Source organism: Pristiophorus japonicus, chromosome 21 (genome assembly GCF_044704955.1).
Source record: "Pristiophorus japonicus isolate sPriJap1 chromosome 21, sPriJap1.hap1, whole genome shotgun sequence".
In the NCBI taxonomy this organism is placed as follows: domain Eukaryota; kingdom Metazoa; phylum Chordata; class Chondrichthyes; family Pristiophoridae; genus Pristiophorus; species Pristiophorus japonicus.
In genome coordinates, this window is record NC_091997.1 from 56,995,669 (window position 1) to 57,014,246 (window position 18,578).

The following is an 18,578-nucleotide window of genomic DNA, read 5'->3' on the forward strand; positions in this document are numbered from 1 at the left end:
CTAGAGCCTGTCTCTATTTATATTACACGAGACCCTGTCTCTGTTTATATTACACGAGACCCTGTCTCTATTTAAATTACACAAGACCCTGTCTCTGTTTATATTACACTAGAACCTGTCTCTGTTTATATTACACTAGACCCTATCCCTGTTTATAATTACACCAGACCTTGTCTCTGTTTATATTACACTAGACCGTGTCTCTATTTATATTACACGAGACTGTATCTCTGTTTATTTTACACTGGAGATGTCTCTGTTTATATTACACTAGGCCCTGTCTCTGGTTATATTACACTAGAGCCTGTCCCTGTTTATGTTACACTAGACACTGTCCTTGTTTATATTACACTAGACCGTGTCTTTATTTATATTACACGAGACCCTGTCTCTGTTTATAGTACACTAGACCGTGTCTTATTTATATTACACGAGACCCTGTCTCTGTTTATTTTACACTGGACCTGTCTCTGTTTATATTACACTGGACCCTGTTCTCTGGTTATATTACACGAGACCCTGTCTCTGGTTATATTACACTTGACCCTGTCCCTGTTTATATTTCACTAGACACTGTCCCTGTTTATATTTCACTGCACACTGTCCCTGTTTATATTACACTGGACCTTGTCTCGGTTGAAATTACACGAAACCCTGTCTCTGTTTATATTATACTGGACCCTGTCTCTGTTTATATTACACTGGACTCTGTCCCTCTTTATATTACAACAGACCCAGTCCCTGTTTATTTTACACCAGAAGCTGTATCTGTTTATATTACACTTGACACTGTCTCTGTTTATATTACACTAGACCCTGTCGCTGTTTATATTACACTGGACCCTGTCTCTGTTTACATTACACTGGACCCTGTCTCTGTTCATATTACATTAGAACCTGTCTCTGTTAAAATTACACCAGACCCTGTCACTGTTTATATTACACTGGACCGTGTCCCTGCTTATATTACACCCGATCCTGTCCCTGTTTATATTACACCAGACTCTGTTTCATTTATATTACACTCGACCCTGTCTCTGTTTATATTACACTGGACCCAGTCCCTGTTTAAATTACACTGGACCCTGTCACTGTATTTATTGCACGAGGCCCTCTCTTTGTTCAGATTACACTAGAGCCTGTCTCTGTTTATATTACACGAGACCCTGTCTCTGTTTATATTACACTAGACCCTGTCTCTGTTCATATTACATTAGAGCCTGTCTCTGTTAAAATTACACCAGACCCTGTCACTGTTTATATTACACTGGACCGTGTCCCTGCTTATATTACACCCGATCCTGTCCCTGTTTATATTACACCAGACTCTGTTTCATTTATATTACACTAGACCCTGCCTCTGTTTGTATTACACTGGACCCTGTCACTGTATATATTACACTGGACCCAGTCCCTGTTTAAATTACACTGGACCCTGTCACTGTATTTATTACACGAGGCCGTCTCTTTGTTCAGATTACACTAGAGCCTGTCTTTGTTTATATTACACGAGACCCTGTCTCTGTTTATATTACACTAGACCCTGTCTCTGTTTATATTACACTAGAGCCTGTCTCTGTTTAAATTACTCGAGACCCTGTCTCTGTTTATATTATACTAGAGCCTGTCTCTATTTATATTACACGAGACCCTGTCTCTGTTTATATTACACGAGACCCTGTCTCTATTTAAATTACACAAGACCCTGTCTCTGTTTATATTACACTAGAACCTGTCTCTGTTTATATTACACTAGACCCTATCCCTGTTTATAATTACACCAGACCTTGTCTCTGTTTATATTACACTAGACCGTGTCTCTATTTATATTACACGAGACTGTATCTCTGTTTATTTTACACTGGAGATGTCTCTGTTTATATTACACTAGGCCCTGTCTCTGGTTATATTACACTAGAGCCTGTCCCTGTTTATGTTACACTAGACACTGTCCTTGTTTATATTACACTAGACCGTGTCTTTATTTATATTACACGAGACCCTGTCTCTGTTTATAGTACACTAGACCGTGTCTTATTTATATTACACGAGACCCTGTCTCTGTTTATTTTACACTGGACCTGTCTCTGTTTATATTACACTGGACCCTGTTCTCTGGTTATATTACACGAGACCCTGTCTCTGGTTATATTACACTTGACCCTGTCCCTGTTTATATTTCACTAGACACTGTCCCTGTTTATATTTCACTGCACACTGTCCCTGTTTATATTACACTGGACCTTGTCTCGGTTGAAATTACACGAAACCCTGTCTCTGTTTATATTATACTGGACCCTGTCTCTGTTTATATTACACTGGACTCTGTCCCTCTTTATATTACAACAGACCCAGTCCCTGTTTATTTTACACCAGAAGCTGTATCTGTTTATATTACACTTGACACTGTCTCTGTTTATATTACACTAGACCCTGTCGCTGTTTATATTACACTGGACCCTGTCTCTGTTTACATTACACTGGACCCTGTCTCTGTTCATATTACATTAGAACCTGTCTCTGTTAAAATTACACCAGACCCTGTCACTGTTTATATTACACTGGACCGTGTCCCTGCTTATATTACACCCGATCCTGTCCCTGTTTATATTACACCAGACTCTGTTTCATTTATATTACACTCGACCCTGTCTCTGTTTATATTACACTGGACCCAGTCCCTGTTTAAATTACACTGGACCCTGTCACTGTATTTATTGCACGAGGCCCTCTCTTTGTTCAGATTACACTAGAGCCTGTCTCTGTTTATATTACACGAGACCCTGTCTCTGTTTATATTACACTAGATCCTGTCATTGCTTATATTACACGAGGCCCTGTCTTTGTTCAGATTACACTAGAGCCTGTCTCTGTTTATATTGCACTAGACCCTATCCCTGTTTATATTACACTGGACCCTGTCACTGTATATTTTACACCAGACTCTGTTTCATTTATATTACACTAGACCTGTCTCTGTTTATATTACACTGGACCCAGTCCCTGTTTAAATTACACTGGACCCTGTCACTGTATTTATTACACGATGCCCTCTCTTTGTTCAGATTACACTAGAGCCTGTCTCTGTTTATATTACACGAGACCCTGTCTCTGTTTATATTACACTAGACCCTGTCTCTGTTTATATTATACTGGAGCCTGTCTCTATTTATATTACACGAGACCCTGTCTCTGTTTATATTACACTAAACCATGCCTCTATTTATATTACACGAGACCCTGTCTCTGTTTATTTTACACTGGGCCTGTCTCTGTTTATATTACACTAAACCGTGCCTCTATTTATATTACACGAGACCCTGTCTCTGTTTATATTACACTAGACCCTGTCTCTGTTTATATTACACTAGAACCTGTCTCTGTTTATATTACACTAGACCCTATCCCTGTTTATAATTACACCAGACCTTGTCTCTGTTTATGTTACACTAGTGCATGTCTCTATTTATATTACACGAGAGCCTATCACTGTTTATATTACACGAGACCCTGTCTCTATTTAAATTACACAAGACCCTGTCTCTGTTTATATGACACGAGACACTGTCCCTGTTTATATTACACAAGACCCTGTCTCTGTTTATATTACATGCAACCCTGTCTCTGTTTATATTACACCAGACCCAGTCCCTGTTTATATTACACTGGACCCTGTCTCTGTTCATATTACATTGGAACCTGTCTCTGTTAAAATTACACTAGACCCTGTCACAGTTTATATTACACTTTACCGTGTCCCTGCTTATATTACACTCAACCCTGTCCCTGTTTATATTACACCAGACTCTGTCTCTTTTATATTACACTGGACCCTGTCTCTATTTAAATTACACTGGACACTGTCTCGTTTTATATTACACTGGACCCTGTCCCTGTTTATATTACATTAGACCCTGTCTCAGTTTATATTAAACTAGACCCTGTCCCTGTTTATATTACACTGGACCCTGTCACTGTAGATATTACACTGGACCCTGTCTCTGTTTATTTTACACTGGACCCGGTCCCTGTTTATATTACACTGGACCCTGTCCCTGTTTATATTACACTAGACTCTGTCTCAGTTTATATTACACGAGACGAAGTCCTTGTTTATAATACACTGGACCCTTTTACTGCAAATATTACACGAGGCTCTCTCTTTGTTCAGATTACACTAGAGCCTATCTCTGTTTATATTACACTAGACCCTGTCTCTGTTTATATTACACTAGACCCTGTCTCTGTTCATATTACACTAGAGCCTGTCTCTATTTATATTACACGAGACCCTGTCTCTGTTTATATTACACTAGAGCCTGTCCCTGTTTATATTACACGAGAGCCTGTCTCTGTTTATATTACACGAGACCCTGTCTCTATTTATATTACACGAGACCCTGTCTCTATTTGTATTACACGAGACCTTGTCTCTGTTTATATTACACGAGACACTGTCCCTGTTTATATTACACTGGACCCTGTTCTCTGGTTATATTACATTGGACCCTGTCTCGGGTTATATTACACTAGACACTGTCCCTGTTTATATTTCACTGGACACTATCCCTGTTTATATTTCACTGCACACTATCCCTGTTTAAATTACACTGGACCCTGTCTCTGGTTGTATTACACAAGACTCTGTCTCTGGTTATATTACACTTGACACTGTCCCTGTTTATATTTCCCTAGACACTGTCCCTGTTTATATTACACTAGACCGTGTCTCTATTTATATTACACGAGACCCTGTCTCTGTTTATTTTACACTGGACCTGTCTCTGTTTATATTACACTGGTCCCTGTCTCTGTTTATATTACACTGGACCCTGTTCTCTGGTTATATGACACTAGACCCTGTCTCTGGTTATATTACACTCGACCCTGTCCCTGTTTATATTTCACTAGACACTGTCCCTGTTTATATTTCACTGCACACTGTTCCTGTTTATATTACACTGGACCTTGTCTCGGTTGAAATTACACGAAACCCTGTCTCTGTTTATATTATACTGGACCCTGTCTCTGTTTATATTACACTGGACTCTGTCCCTCGTTATATTACAACAGACCCAGTCCCTGTTTATTTTACACCAGAAGCTGTATCTGTTTATATTACACTTGACCCTGTCTCTGTTTATATTACACTAGAACCTGTCTCTGTTAAAATTACACCAGACCATGTCACTGTTTATATTACACTGGACCGTGTCCCTGCTTATATTACACTCGACCCTGTCCCTGTTTATATTACACCAGACTCTGTTTCATTTATATTACACTAGACCCTGTTTCTGTTTATATTACACTGGACCCTGTCACTGTATATATTACACTGGACCCAGTCCCTGTTTAAGTTACACTGGACCCTGTCACTGTATTTATTACACGAGGCCCTCTTTTTGTTCAGATTACACTAGAGCCTGTCTCTGTTTATATTACACGAGACCCTGTCTCTGTTTATATTACACTAGAGCCTGTCTCTGTTTATATTACACGAGACCCTGTCTCTATTTATATTACACGAGACCCTGTCTCTATTTGTATTACACGAGACCTTGTCTCTGTTTATATTACACGAGACACTGTCCCTGTTTATATTACACTGGACCCTGTTCTCTGGTTATATTACATTGGACCCTGTCTCGGGTTATATTACACTAGACACTGTCCCTGTTTATATTTCACTGGACACTATCCCTGTTTATATTTCACTGCACACTATCCCTGTTTAAATTACACTGGACCCTGTCTCTGGTTGTATTACACAAGACTCTGTCTCTGGTTATATTACACTTGACACTGTCCCTGTTTATATTTCCCTAGACACTGTCCCTGTTTATATTACACTAGACCGTGTCTCTATTTATATTACACGAGACCCTGTCTCTGTTTATTTTACACTGGACCTGTCTCTGTTTATATTACACTGGTCCCTGTCTCTGTTTATATTACACTGGACCCTGTTCTCTGGTTATATGACACTAGACCCTGTCTCTGGTTATATTACACTCGACCCTGTCCCTGTTTATATTTCACTAGACACTGTCCCTGTTTATATTTCACTGCACACTGTTCCTGTTTATATTACACTGGACCTTGTCTCGGTTGAAATTACACGAAACCCTGTCTCTGTTTATATTATACTGGACCCTGTCTCTGTTTATATTACACTGGACTCTGTCCCTCGTTATATTACAACAGACCCAGTCCCTGTTTATTTTACACCAGAAGCTGTATCTGTTTATATTACACTTGACCCTGTCTCTGTTTATATTACACTAGAACCTGTCTCTGTTAAAATTACACCAGACCATGTCACTGTTTATATTACACTGGACCGTGTCCCTGCTTATATTACACTCGACCCTGTCCCTGTTTATATTACACCAGACTCTGTTTCATTTATATTACACTAGACCCTGTTTCTGTTTATATTACACTGGACCCTGTCACTGTATATATTACACTGGACCCAGTCCCTGTTTAAGTTACACTGGACCCTGTCACTGTATTTATTACACGAGGCCCTCTTTTTGTTCAGATTACACTAGAGCCTGTCTCTGTTTATATTACACGAGACCCTGTCTCTGTTTATATTACACTAGAGCCTGTCTCTGTTTATATTACACGAGACCCTGTCTCTATTTATATTACACGAGACCCTGTCTCTATTTGTATTACACGAGACCTTGTCTCTGTTTATATTACACGAGACACTGTCCCTGTTTATATTACACTGGACCCTGTTCTCTGGTTATATTACATTGGACCCTGTCTCGGGTTATATTACACTAGACACTGTCCCTGTTTATATTTCACTGGACACTATCCCTGTTTATATTTCACTGCACACTATCCCTGTTTAAATTACACTGGACCCTGTCTCTGGTTGTATTACACAAGACTCTGTCTCTGGTTATATTACACTTGACACTGTCCCTGTTTATATTTCCCTAGACACTGTCCCTGTTTATATTACACTAGACCGTGTCTCTATTTATATTACACGAGACCCTGTCTCTGTTTATTTTACACTGGACCTGTCTCTGTTTATATTACACTGGTCCCTGTCTCTGTTTATATTACACTGGACCCTGTTCTCTGGTTATATGACACTAGACCCTGTCTCTGGTTATATTACACTCGACCCTGTCCCTGTTTATATTTCACTAGACACTGTCCCTGTTTATATTTCACTGCACACTGTTCCTGTTTATATTACACTGGACCTTGTCTCGGTTGAAATTACACGAAACCCTGTCTCTGTTTATATTATACTGGACCCTGTCTCTGTTTATATTACACTGGACTCTGTCCCTCGTTATATTACAACAGACCCAGTCCCTGTTTATTTTACACCAGAAGCTGTATCTGTTTATATTACACTTGACCCTGTCTCTGTTTATATTACACTAGAACCTGTCTCTGTTAAAATTACACCAGACCATGTCACTGTTTATATTACACTGGACCGTGTCCCTGCTTATATTACACTCGACCCTGTCCCTGTTTATATTACACCAGACTCTGTTTCATTTATATTACACTAGACCCTGTTTCTGTTTATATTACACTGGACCCTGTCACTGTATATATTACACTGGACCCAGTCCCTGTTTAAGTTACACTGGACCCTGTCACTGTATTTATTACACGAGGCCCTCTTTTTGTTCAGATTACACTAGAGCCTGTCTCTGTTTATATTACACGAGACCCTGTCTCTGTTTATATTACACTAGAGCCTATCTCTGTTTATATTACACTAGACCCTGTCTCTGTTTATATTACACTAGACCCTGTCTCTGTTCATATTACACTAGAGCCTGTCTCTATTTATATTACACGAGACCCTGTTTCTGTTTATATTACACTAGAGCCTGTCCCTGTTTATATTACACGAGAGCCTGTCTCTGTTTATATTACACGAGACCCTGTCTCTATTTATATTACACGAGACCCTGTCTCTATTTGTATTACACGAGACCTTGTCTCTGTTTATATTACACGAGACACTGTCCCTGTTTATATTACACTGGACCCTGTTCTTTGGTTATATTACATTGGACCCTGTCTCGTGTTATATTACACTAGACACTGTCCCTGTTTATATTTCACTGGACACTATCCCTATTTATATTTCACTGCACACTATCCCTGTTTAAATTACACTGGACCCTGTCTCTGGTTGTATTACACAAGACTCTGTCTCTGGTTATATTACACTTGACACTGTCCCTGTTTATATTTCCCTAGACACTGCCCCTGTTTATATTACACTAGACCCTGTCGCTGTTTATATTACACTAGACCGTGTCTCTATTTATATTACACGAGACCCTGTCTCTGTTTATTTTACACTGGACCTGTCTCTGTTTATATTACACTGGTCCCTGTCTCTGGTTATATTACACTGGACCCTGTTCTCTGGTTATATGACACTAGACCCTGTCTCTGGTTATATTATACTGCACACTGTTCCTGTTTATATTACACTGGACCTTGTCTCGGTTGAAATTACACGAAACCCTGTCTCTGTTTATATTATACTGGACCCTGTCTCTGTTTATATTACACTGGACTCTGTCCCTCGTTATATTACAACAGACCCAGTCCCTGTTTATTTTACACCAGAAGCTGTATCTGTTTATATTACACTTGACCCTGTCTCTGTTTATATTACACTAGAACCTGTCTCTGTTAAAATTACACCAGACCATGTCACTGTTTATATTACAAATGACCGTGTCCCTGCTTATATTACACTCGACCCTGTCCCTGTTTATATTACACCAGACTCTGTTTCATTTATATTACACTAGACCCTGTTTCTGTTTATATTACACTGGACCCTGTCACTGTATATATTACACTGGACCCAGTCCCTGTTTAAGTTACACTGGACCCTGTCACTGTATTTATTACACGAGGCCCTCTTTTTGTTCAGATTACACTAGAGCCTGTCTCTGTTTATATTACACGAGACCCTGTCTCTGTTTATATTACACTAGAGCCTATCACTGTTTATATTACACTAGACCCTGTCTCTGTTTATATTACACTAGACCCTGTCTCTGTTCATATTACACTAGAGCCTGTCTCTGTTCATATTACACGAGACCCTGTCTCTGTTTATATTACACTAGAGCCTGTCCCTGTTTATATTACACGAGAGCCTGTCTCTGTTTATATTACACGAGACTCTGTCTCTATTTATATTACACGAGACCCTGTCTCTATTTGTATTACACGAGACCTTGTCTCTGTTTATATTACACGAGACACTGTCCCTGTTTATATTACACTGGACCCTGTTCTCTGGTTATATTACATTGGACCCTGTCTCGGGTTATATTACACTAGAGGCTATCTCTGTTTATATTACACTAGACCCTGTCTCTGTTTATATTACACTAGACCCTGTCTCTGTTCATATTACACTAGAGCCTGTCTCTATTTATATTACACGAGACCCTGTCTCTGTTTATATTACACTAGAGCCTGTCCCTGTTTATATTACACGAGAGCCTGTCTCTGTTTATATTACACGAGACCCTGTCTCTATTTATATTACACGAGACCCTGTCTCTATTTGTATTACACGAGACCTTGTCTCTGTTTATATTACACGAGACACTGTCCCTGTTTATATTACACTGGACCCTGTTCTCTGGTTATATTACATTGGACCCTGTCTCGGGTTATATTACACTAGACACTGTCCCTGTTTATATTTCACTGGACACTATCCCTGTTTATATTTCACTGCACACTATCCCTGTTTAAATTACACTGGACCCAGTCTCTGGTTGTATTACACAAGACTCTGTCTCTGGTTATATTACACTTGACACTGTCCCTGTTTATATTTCCCTAGACACTGTCCCTGTTTATATTACACTAGACCGTGTCTCTATTTATATTACATGAGACCCTGTCTCTGTTTATTTTACACTGGACCTGTCTCTGTTTATATTACACTGGTCCCTGTCTCTGTTTATATTACACTGGACCCTGTTCTCTGGTTATATGACACTAGACCCTGTCTCTGGTTATATTACACTCGACCCTGTCCCTGTTTATATTTCACTAGACACTGTCCCTGTTTATATTTCACTGCACACTGTTCCTGTTTATATTACACTGGACCTTGTCTCGGTTGAAATTACACGAAACCCTGTCTCTGTTTATATTATACTGGACCCTGTCTCTGTTTATATTACACTGGACTCTGTCCCTCGTTATATTACAACAGACCCAGTCCCTGTTTATTTTACACCAGAAGCTGTATCTGTTTATATTACACTTGACCCTGTCTCTGTTTATATTACACTAGAACCTGTCTCTGTTAAAATTACACCAGACCATGTCACTGTTTATATTACAAATGACCGTGTCCCTGCTTATATTACACTCGACCCTGTCCCTGTTTATATTACACCAGACTCTGTTTCATTTATATTACACTAGACCCTGTTTCTGTTTATATTACACTGGACCCTGTCACTGTATATATTACACTGGACCCAGTCCCTGTTTAAGTTACACTGGACCCTGTCACTGTATTTATTACACGAGGCCCTCTTTTTGTTCAGATTACACTAGAGCCTGTCTCTGTTTATATTACACGAGACCCTGTCTCTGTTTATATTACACTAAAGCCTATCTCTGTTTATATTACACTAGACCCTGTCTCTGTTTATATTACACGAGACCCTGTCTCTGTTCATATTACACTAGAGCCTGTCTCTATTTATATTACACGAGACGCTGTCTCTGTTTATTTTACACTGGACCTATCTCTGTTTATATTACACTAGACCCTGTCCCTTTTTATATTACACTAGACCCTGTCTCTGTTTATATTTCACTAGATGCTGTCCCTGTTTATATTACACTAGACCCTGTATCTGTTTACATTACACTAGACCCTGTCTCTATCCATATTACAATGGACCCTGTCCCTGTTTATATTACACAGGACCCTGTCTCTGTCTACATTACACTGGACCCTATCTCTGTTTATATTACACTGGACACCGTCTCTGTTTATTTTACAATAGACCCTGTCTCTGTTTATATTACGCTAGACCCTGTCTCTGCTTATATTACACTGGACTCTGTCGCTCTTTATATTACACTCGACACCGTCTTTGCTTTCATTACACTGGACCCTGCGTCTGTTTATATTACACCAGACCCGTTCTCTGCTTATATTACACTGGACTCTGTCGCTCTTTATATTACACTCGACACCGTCTTTGCTTTCATTACACAGGACCCTGCGTCTGTTTATATTACACCAGACCCGTTTTCTGTTTATATTTCACGAGACCATGGACCCTGTCGCTGTTTATATTACACTAGACGCTGTCCCTGCTTATATTACACTGGACCCTGTCTCGGTTTATATTACACTGGACATTGTCTCTGTTTATATTACACTGGACCCGGTCCCTGTTTATATTACACTACAACCTGTCTCTGTTTATATTACACTAGACCCTGTCTCTATTTATATTACACGAGACCCTGTCTCTGTTTCTATTACAGTAGACCCTGTCTCTGGTTATATTTCACTGGACCCTATCACTCTTTATATTGCACTAGACCCTGTCCCTGTTTATACACCGGACCATATCGCTGTTTATATTACACTAGACTCCGTCTCTGTTTATATTACACTCAACCCTATCTCTGTTTATATTACACTGGACACCGTCTCTGTTGATGTAACACTAGACCCTGTCTCTGTTTATATTACACTGGACCCTGTCTCTGTTTATATTACACTCGACCCTGTCCCTGTTTATATTACACCAGACCCTGTCTCTGTTTATATTACACTAGACACCGTCTCTGCTTCCATTACACTGGACCCTGTGTCTGTTTATATTGCTCTGGACCCTGTTCCTGTTTATATTACACTTGACCCTGTCTCTGTTTTATTACACTAGACCCCGTTTCTGTTGATATTACACCAGACCGTTTCTCTGCTTATATTACACTATACATCGTCTCTGCTTCTATTACACTGGACCCTGTCTATGTTTATATGACACTTGACCCTGTGTCTGCTTACATTACACTCGACCCTGTCTCTGTTTATTTTACACTGGCCCCTGTCTCTGTTTATATTGCTCTGGACCCTGTCTCTGTTTATATTACACTAGACCCTGTATCTGTTTCTATTACACCAGATCCTTTCTCTGTTTATATTACACTAGACATCGTCTCTGCCTCTATTACACTGTACCCTGTCTCTGTTTATATGACACTTGACCCTGTCTCTGTTTACATTACACTCGACCCTGTCTCTGTTTATTTTACACTGGACCCTGTCTCTGTTTATTTTACACTGGACCCTGTCTCTGTTTATATTGCTCTGGGCACTGTCTCTGTTTATATTACACTCGACCCTGTCCCTGTTTATATTACACTGGACCCTGTCTCTGTTTATATTACACTTGACCCTGTCTCTGTTTTATTACACTAGACCCCATTTCTGTTGATATTACACCAGACCGTTTCTCTGCTTATATTACACTATACATCCTCTCTGCTTCTATTACACTGGACCCTGTCTATGTTTATATGACAATTGACCCTGTCTCTGTTTACATTACACTCGACCCTGTCTCTGTTTATTTTACACTGGACCCTGTCTCTGTTTATATTGCTCTTGGCCCTGTCTCTGTTTATATTACATGAGACACTGTCCCTGTTTATATTACAATGGACCCTGTCTCTGTTTATATTACACTAGACCCTGTCCCTGTTTATATTACACTGGACCCTGTCTCTGTTTCTATTACACCAGATCCTTTCTCTGTTTATATTACACTAGACATCGTCTCTGCCTCTATTACACTGGACCCTGTCTCTGTTTATATGACACTTGACCCTGTCTCTGTTTACATTACACTCGACCCTGTCTCTGTTTATTTTACACTGGACCCTGTCTCTGTTGATATTGCTCTGGACCCTGTCCCTGTTTATATTACACTAGACCCTGTCTCTGTTTATATTACACCAGATCCTTTCTCTGTTTATATTACACTAGACATCGTCTCTGCCTCTATTACACTGGACCCTGTCTCTGTTTATATGACACTTGACCCTGTCTCTGTTTACATTACACTCGACCCTGTCTCTATTTATATTAATCTGGACCCTGTCTCTGTTTATATTACACTAGATCATGGACCCTGTCGCTGTTTATATTACACCAGACTCTGTCTCTGTTTGTATTAGACTAGACTCTATCTCTGTTTATATTACACTAGACGCTGTCCCTGCTTATATTACACTGGACCCTGTCTCTGTTTATATTACACTGGACATTGTCTCTTTTTATATTACACTGGACCCTGTCCCTGTTTATATTACACTAGACCCTATCTCAATTTATATTACACTGGACCCTCTCTCTGTTTATATTAAACTAGACCCTGTCCCTGTTTATATTACACTACACCCTGTCTCTGTTTATATTACACTAGACCCTGTCTCTATTTATATTACACGAGACCCTGTCTCTGTTTCTATTACACGAGACTCTGTCTCTGTTTATATTACACTGGACCCTCTCTCTGTTTATATTAAACTAGACACTGTCCCTGTTTATATTACACTACACCCTGTCTCTGTTTATATTAAACTAGACCCTGTCCCTGTTTATATTACACTAGACCCTGTCCCTGTTTATACACAGGACCATATCGCAGTTTATATTACACTAGACTCCGTCTCTGTTTATATTACACTCAACGCTATCTCTGTTTATATTACACTGGACCCCATCTCTGTTTATATTACACAAGACTAATTTTCTGTTTATATTACACCAGACCCTGTCTGTACTTATATTACACCAGACACTTTCTCTGTTTATATTACACAAGACCTCGTCACTGCTTCTATTACACTGGACCCTGACCCTGTTTAGATTATACTAAACCCTGACTCTGTTTAAATTACACTGGACCCTATCTCTGTTTATATTACACTAGACACTGTCTCTGTTTGTAGTAATCTGTACCCTGTGTCTGTTTATGTTACTCTAGACCATGGACCCTGTCTCTGTTTATATTACACTGGACCCAGTCTCTGTTTATAATACACTTGACCATGTCCCTGTTTATATTGCACTGGACCCTGTCTCTGTTTATATTACACTGGACCCTGTGTCTGTTAATATTACACTGGACCCTGCCCCTGTTTATATTACACTAGACCGGTCTCTGTTTATATTACACTGGACCGTATCTCTGTTTATATTACACAAGACACTGTCTCTGTTTGTATTAATCTGTACCTTGTCTCTGTTTATGTTACTCTAGACCATGGACCCTGTCACTGTGTATGTTACACTGGACCCTGTCTCTGTTTATAATTCACTTGACCATGTCCCTGTTTATATTACACGAGACCCTGTCTCTGTTTATTTTACACTGGACCTCTCTCTGTTTATATTACACTAGACCCTATGCCTGTTTATAATTACACCAGACTCTGTCTCTGTTTATATTACACCAGACCCTGTCTCTGTTTATAATTACACCAGACTCTGTCTCTGTTTATATTACACTAGACCCTGTCTCTGGTTATATTACACTAGAGCCTGTCCCTGTTTATATTACACTAGACCGTGTTTTATTTATATTACACGAGACCCTGTCTCTGTTTATTTTACACTGGACCTGTCTCTGTTTATATTACACTGGTCCCTGTCTCTGTTTATATTACACTGGACTCTGTTCTCTGGTTATATTACACTAGACCCTGTCTCTGGTTATATTACACTCGACCCTGTCCCTGTTTATATTTCACTAGACACTGTCCCTGTTTATATTTCACTGCACACTGTCCCTGTTTATATTACACTGGACCTTGTCTCGGTTGAAATTACACAAAACCCTGTCTCTGTTTATATTATACTGGACCCTGTCTCTGTTTATATTACACTGGACTCTGTCCCTCTTTATATTACAACAGACCCAGTCCCTGTTTATTTTACACCAGAAGCTGTATCTGTTTATATTACACTTGACCCTGTCTCTGTTCATATTACATTAGAACCTGTCTCTGTTAAAATTACACCAGACCCTGTCACTGTTTATATTACACTGGACCGTGTCCCTGCTTATATTACACCCGATCCTGTCCCTGTTTATATTACACCAGACTCGGTTTCATTTATATTACACTAGACCCTGTCTCTGTTTATATTACACGAGACGCTGTCTCTGTTTATTTTACACTGGACCTGTCTCTGTTTATATTACACTAAACCATGCCTCTATTTATATTACACGAGACCCTGTCTCTGTTTATTTTACACTGGACCTATCTCTGTTTATATTACACTAGACCCTATCCCTGTTTATAATTACACCAGACTCTGTCTCTGTTTATATTACACTAGACCCTGTTTCTGTTTATATTACACTAGAACCTGTCTCTGTTTATATTACACTAGACCCTATCCCTGTTTATAATTACACCAGACCTTGTCTCTGTTTATGTTACACTAGAGCATGTCTCTATTTATATTACACGAGAGCCTATCACTGTTTATATTACACGAGACCCTGTCTCTATTTAAATTACACAAGACCCTGTCTCTGTTTATATGACACGAGACACTGTCCCTGTTTATATTACACTGGACCCTGTCCCTGTTTATATTACACTAGCCGGGTCTCTGTTTATATTACAAGAGACCCTGTCTCTGTTTATATTATACTGGACCCTGTCTCTGTTTCTATTACACTGGACCCTGTCTCTGTTTCTATTACACTGGACCCTGTCCCTGTTTAGATAATACTAGATCCTGTCTCTGTTTATATTACACTGGACCCTATCTCTGTTTATATTACACCAGACCCAGTCTCTGAGAATATTACAATGGACCCTGTCTCTGTTCATATTACATTAGACCCTGTCTCTGTTAAAATTACACTAGACCCTGTCACAGTTTATATTACACTTTACCGTGTCCCTGCTTATATTACACTCAACCCTGTCCCTGTTTATATTACACCAGACTCTGTCTCTTTTATATTACACTGGACCATGTCCCTGTTTATATTACATTAGACCCTGTCTCAGTTTATATTAAACTAGACCCTGTCCCTGTTTATATTACACTGGACCCTGTCACTGTATATCTTACACTGGACGCTGTCTCTGTTATGTTACACTGGACCCTGTCTCTGTTTATATTACACTGGACCCTGTCTCTGTTTATATTACCTTAGGCCCTGTCTCTGTTTATATTACACGAGACGAAGTCCTTGTTTATAATACACTGGACCCTGTCCCTGTTTATTTTACACTGGACCCTGTCCATGTTTATATTACACTGGACCCTGTCCCTGTTTATATTACACTAGACTCTGTCTCAGTTTATATTACACTGGACCCTATCCCTGTTTCTATTACATTGGACCCTTTTACTGCAAATATTACACGAGGCTCTCTCTTTGTTCAGATTACACTAGAGCCTGTCTCTGTTTATATTACACTAGACCCTGTCTCTGTTTATATTACACTAGACCCTGTCTCTGTTTATATTACACTAGACCCTGTCTCTGTTCATATTATACTAGACCCTGTCCCTGTTTATATTACACGAGAGCCTGTCTCTGTTTATATTACACGAGACCCTGTCTCTATTTATATTACACGAGACCCTGTCTCTATTTGTATTACACGAGACCTTGTCTCTGTTTATATTACACGAGACACTGTCCCTGTTTATATTACACTGGACCCTGTTCTCTGGTTATATTACACTGGACCCTGTCTCTGGTTATATTACACTAGATCCTGTCCCTGTTTATATTTCACTGGACACTATCCCTGTTTATATTTCACTGCACACTATCCCTGTTTAAATTACACTGGACCCTGTCTCTGGTTGTATTACACAAGACTCTGTCTCTGGTTATATTACACTTGACACTGTCCCTGTTTATATTTCCCTAGACACTGTCCCTGTTTATATTACACTAGACCCTGTCTCTGTTTATATTACACTAGACTGTGTCTCTATTTATATTACACGAGACTGTATCTCTGTTTATTTTACACTGGAGATGTCTCTGTTTATATTACACTAGGCCCTGTCCCTGTTTATAGTACACTAGACAATGTCCTTGTTTATATTACACTAGACCGTGTCTCGGTTGAAATTACACGAAACCCTGTCTCTGTTTATATTATACTGGACCCTGTCTCTGTTTATATTACACTGGACTCTGTCCCTCTTTATATTACAACAGACCCAGTCCCTGTTTATTTTACACCAGAAGCTGTATCTGTTTATATTACACTTGACCCTGTCTCTGTTTATATTACACTAGAACCTGTCTCTGTTAAAATTACACCAGACCATGTCACTGTTTATATTACACTGGACCGTGTCCCTGCTTATATTACACTCGACCCTGTCCCTGTTTATATTACACCAGACTCTGTTTCATTTATATTACACTAGACCCTGTTTCTGTTTATATTACACTGGACCCTGTCTCTGTATATATTACACTGGACCCAGTCCCTGTTTAAATTACACTGGACCCTGTCACTGTATTTATTAAACGAGGCCCTCTCTTTGTTCAGATTACACTAGAGCCTGTCTCTGTTTATATTACACGAGACCCTGTCTCTGTTTATATTACACAACACCCTGTCTCTGTTTATATTACACTAGAGCCTGTCTTTATTTATATTACTCGAGACCCTGTCTCTGTTTATATTATACTAGAGCCTGTCTCTATTTATATTAAACGAGACCCTGTCTCTGTTTATATTACACTAGACTGTGTCTCTGTTTATATTACACAAGACCGTGTCTCTGTTTATATTACACAAGACCCTGTCTCTGTTTATTTTACACTGGACCTGTCTCTGTTTATATTACACTAAACCGTGCCTCTATGTATATTACACGAAACCCTGTCTCTGTTTATATTATACTGGACCCTGTCTCTGTTTATATTACACTAGACCCTGTATCTGTTTATATTACACTAGACCCTGTCTCTATCCATATTACTTTAGAACCTGTCTCTTTTTATATTACACTGGACCCTGTCTCTGATAATATTATATTGGACCCTGTCCCTGTTTATATTACACTGGACCCTATCTCTGTTTATATTACACTGGACACTGTCTCTGTTTATTTTACAATAGACCCCGTCTCTGTTTATTTTACAATAGACCCTGTCTCTGTTTATATTACGCTAGACCCTGTCTCTGCTTATTTTACGCTAGACCTTGTCTCTGCTTATATTACACTGGACTCTGTCGCTCTTTATATTACACTCCACACCGTCTTTGCTTCCATTACACTGGACCCTGCGTCTGTTTATATTACACCAGACCCGTTCTCTGTTTATATTACACGAGACCATGGACCCTGTCGCTGTTTATATTACACTAGACGCTGTCCCTGCTTATATTACACTGGACCCTGTCTCTGTTTATATTACACTGGCCATTGTCTCTGTTTATATTACACTGGACCCCGTCCCTGTTTATATTACACTAGACCCTGTCCCTGT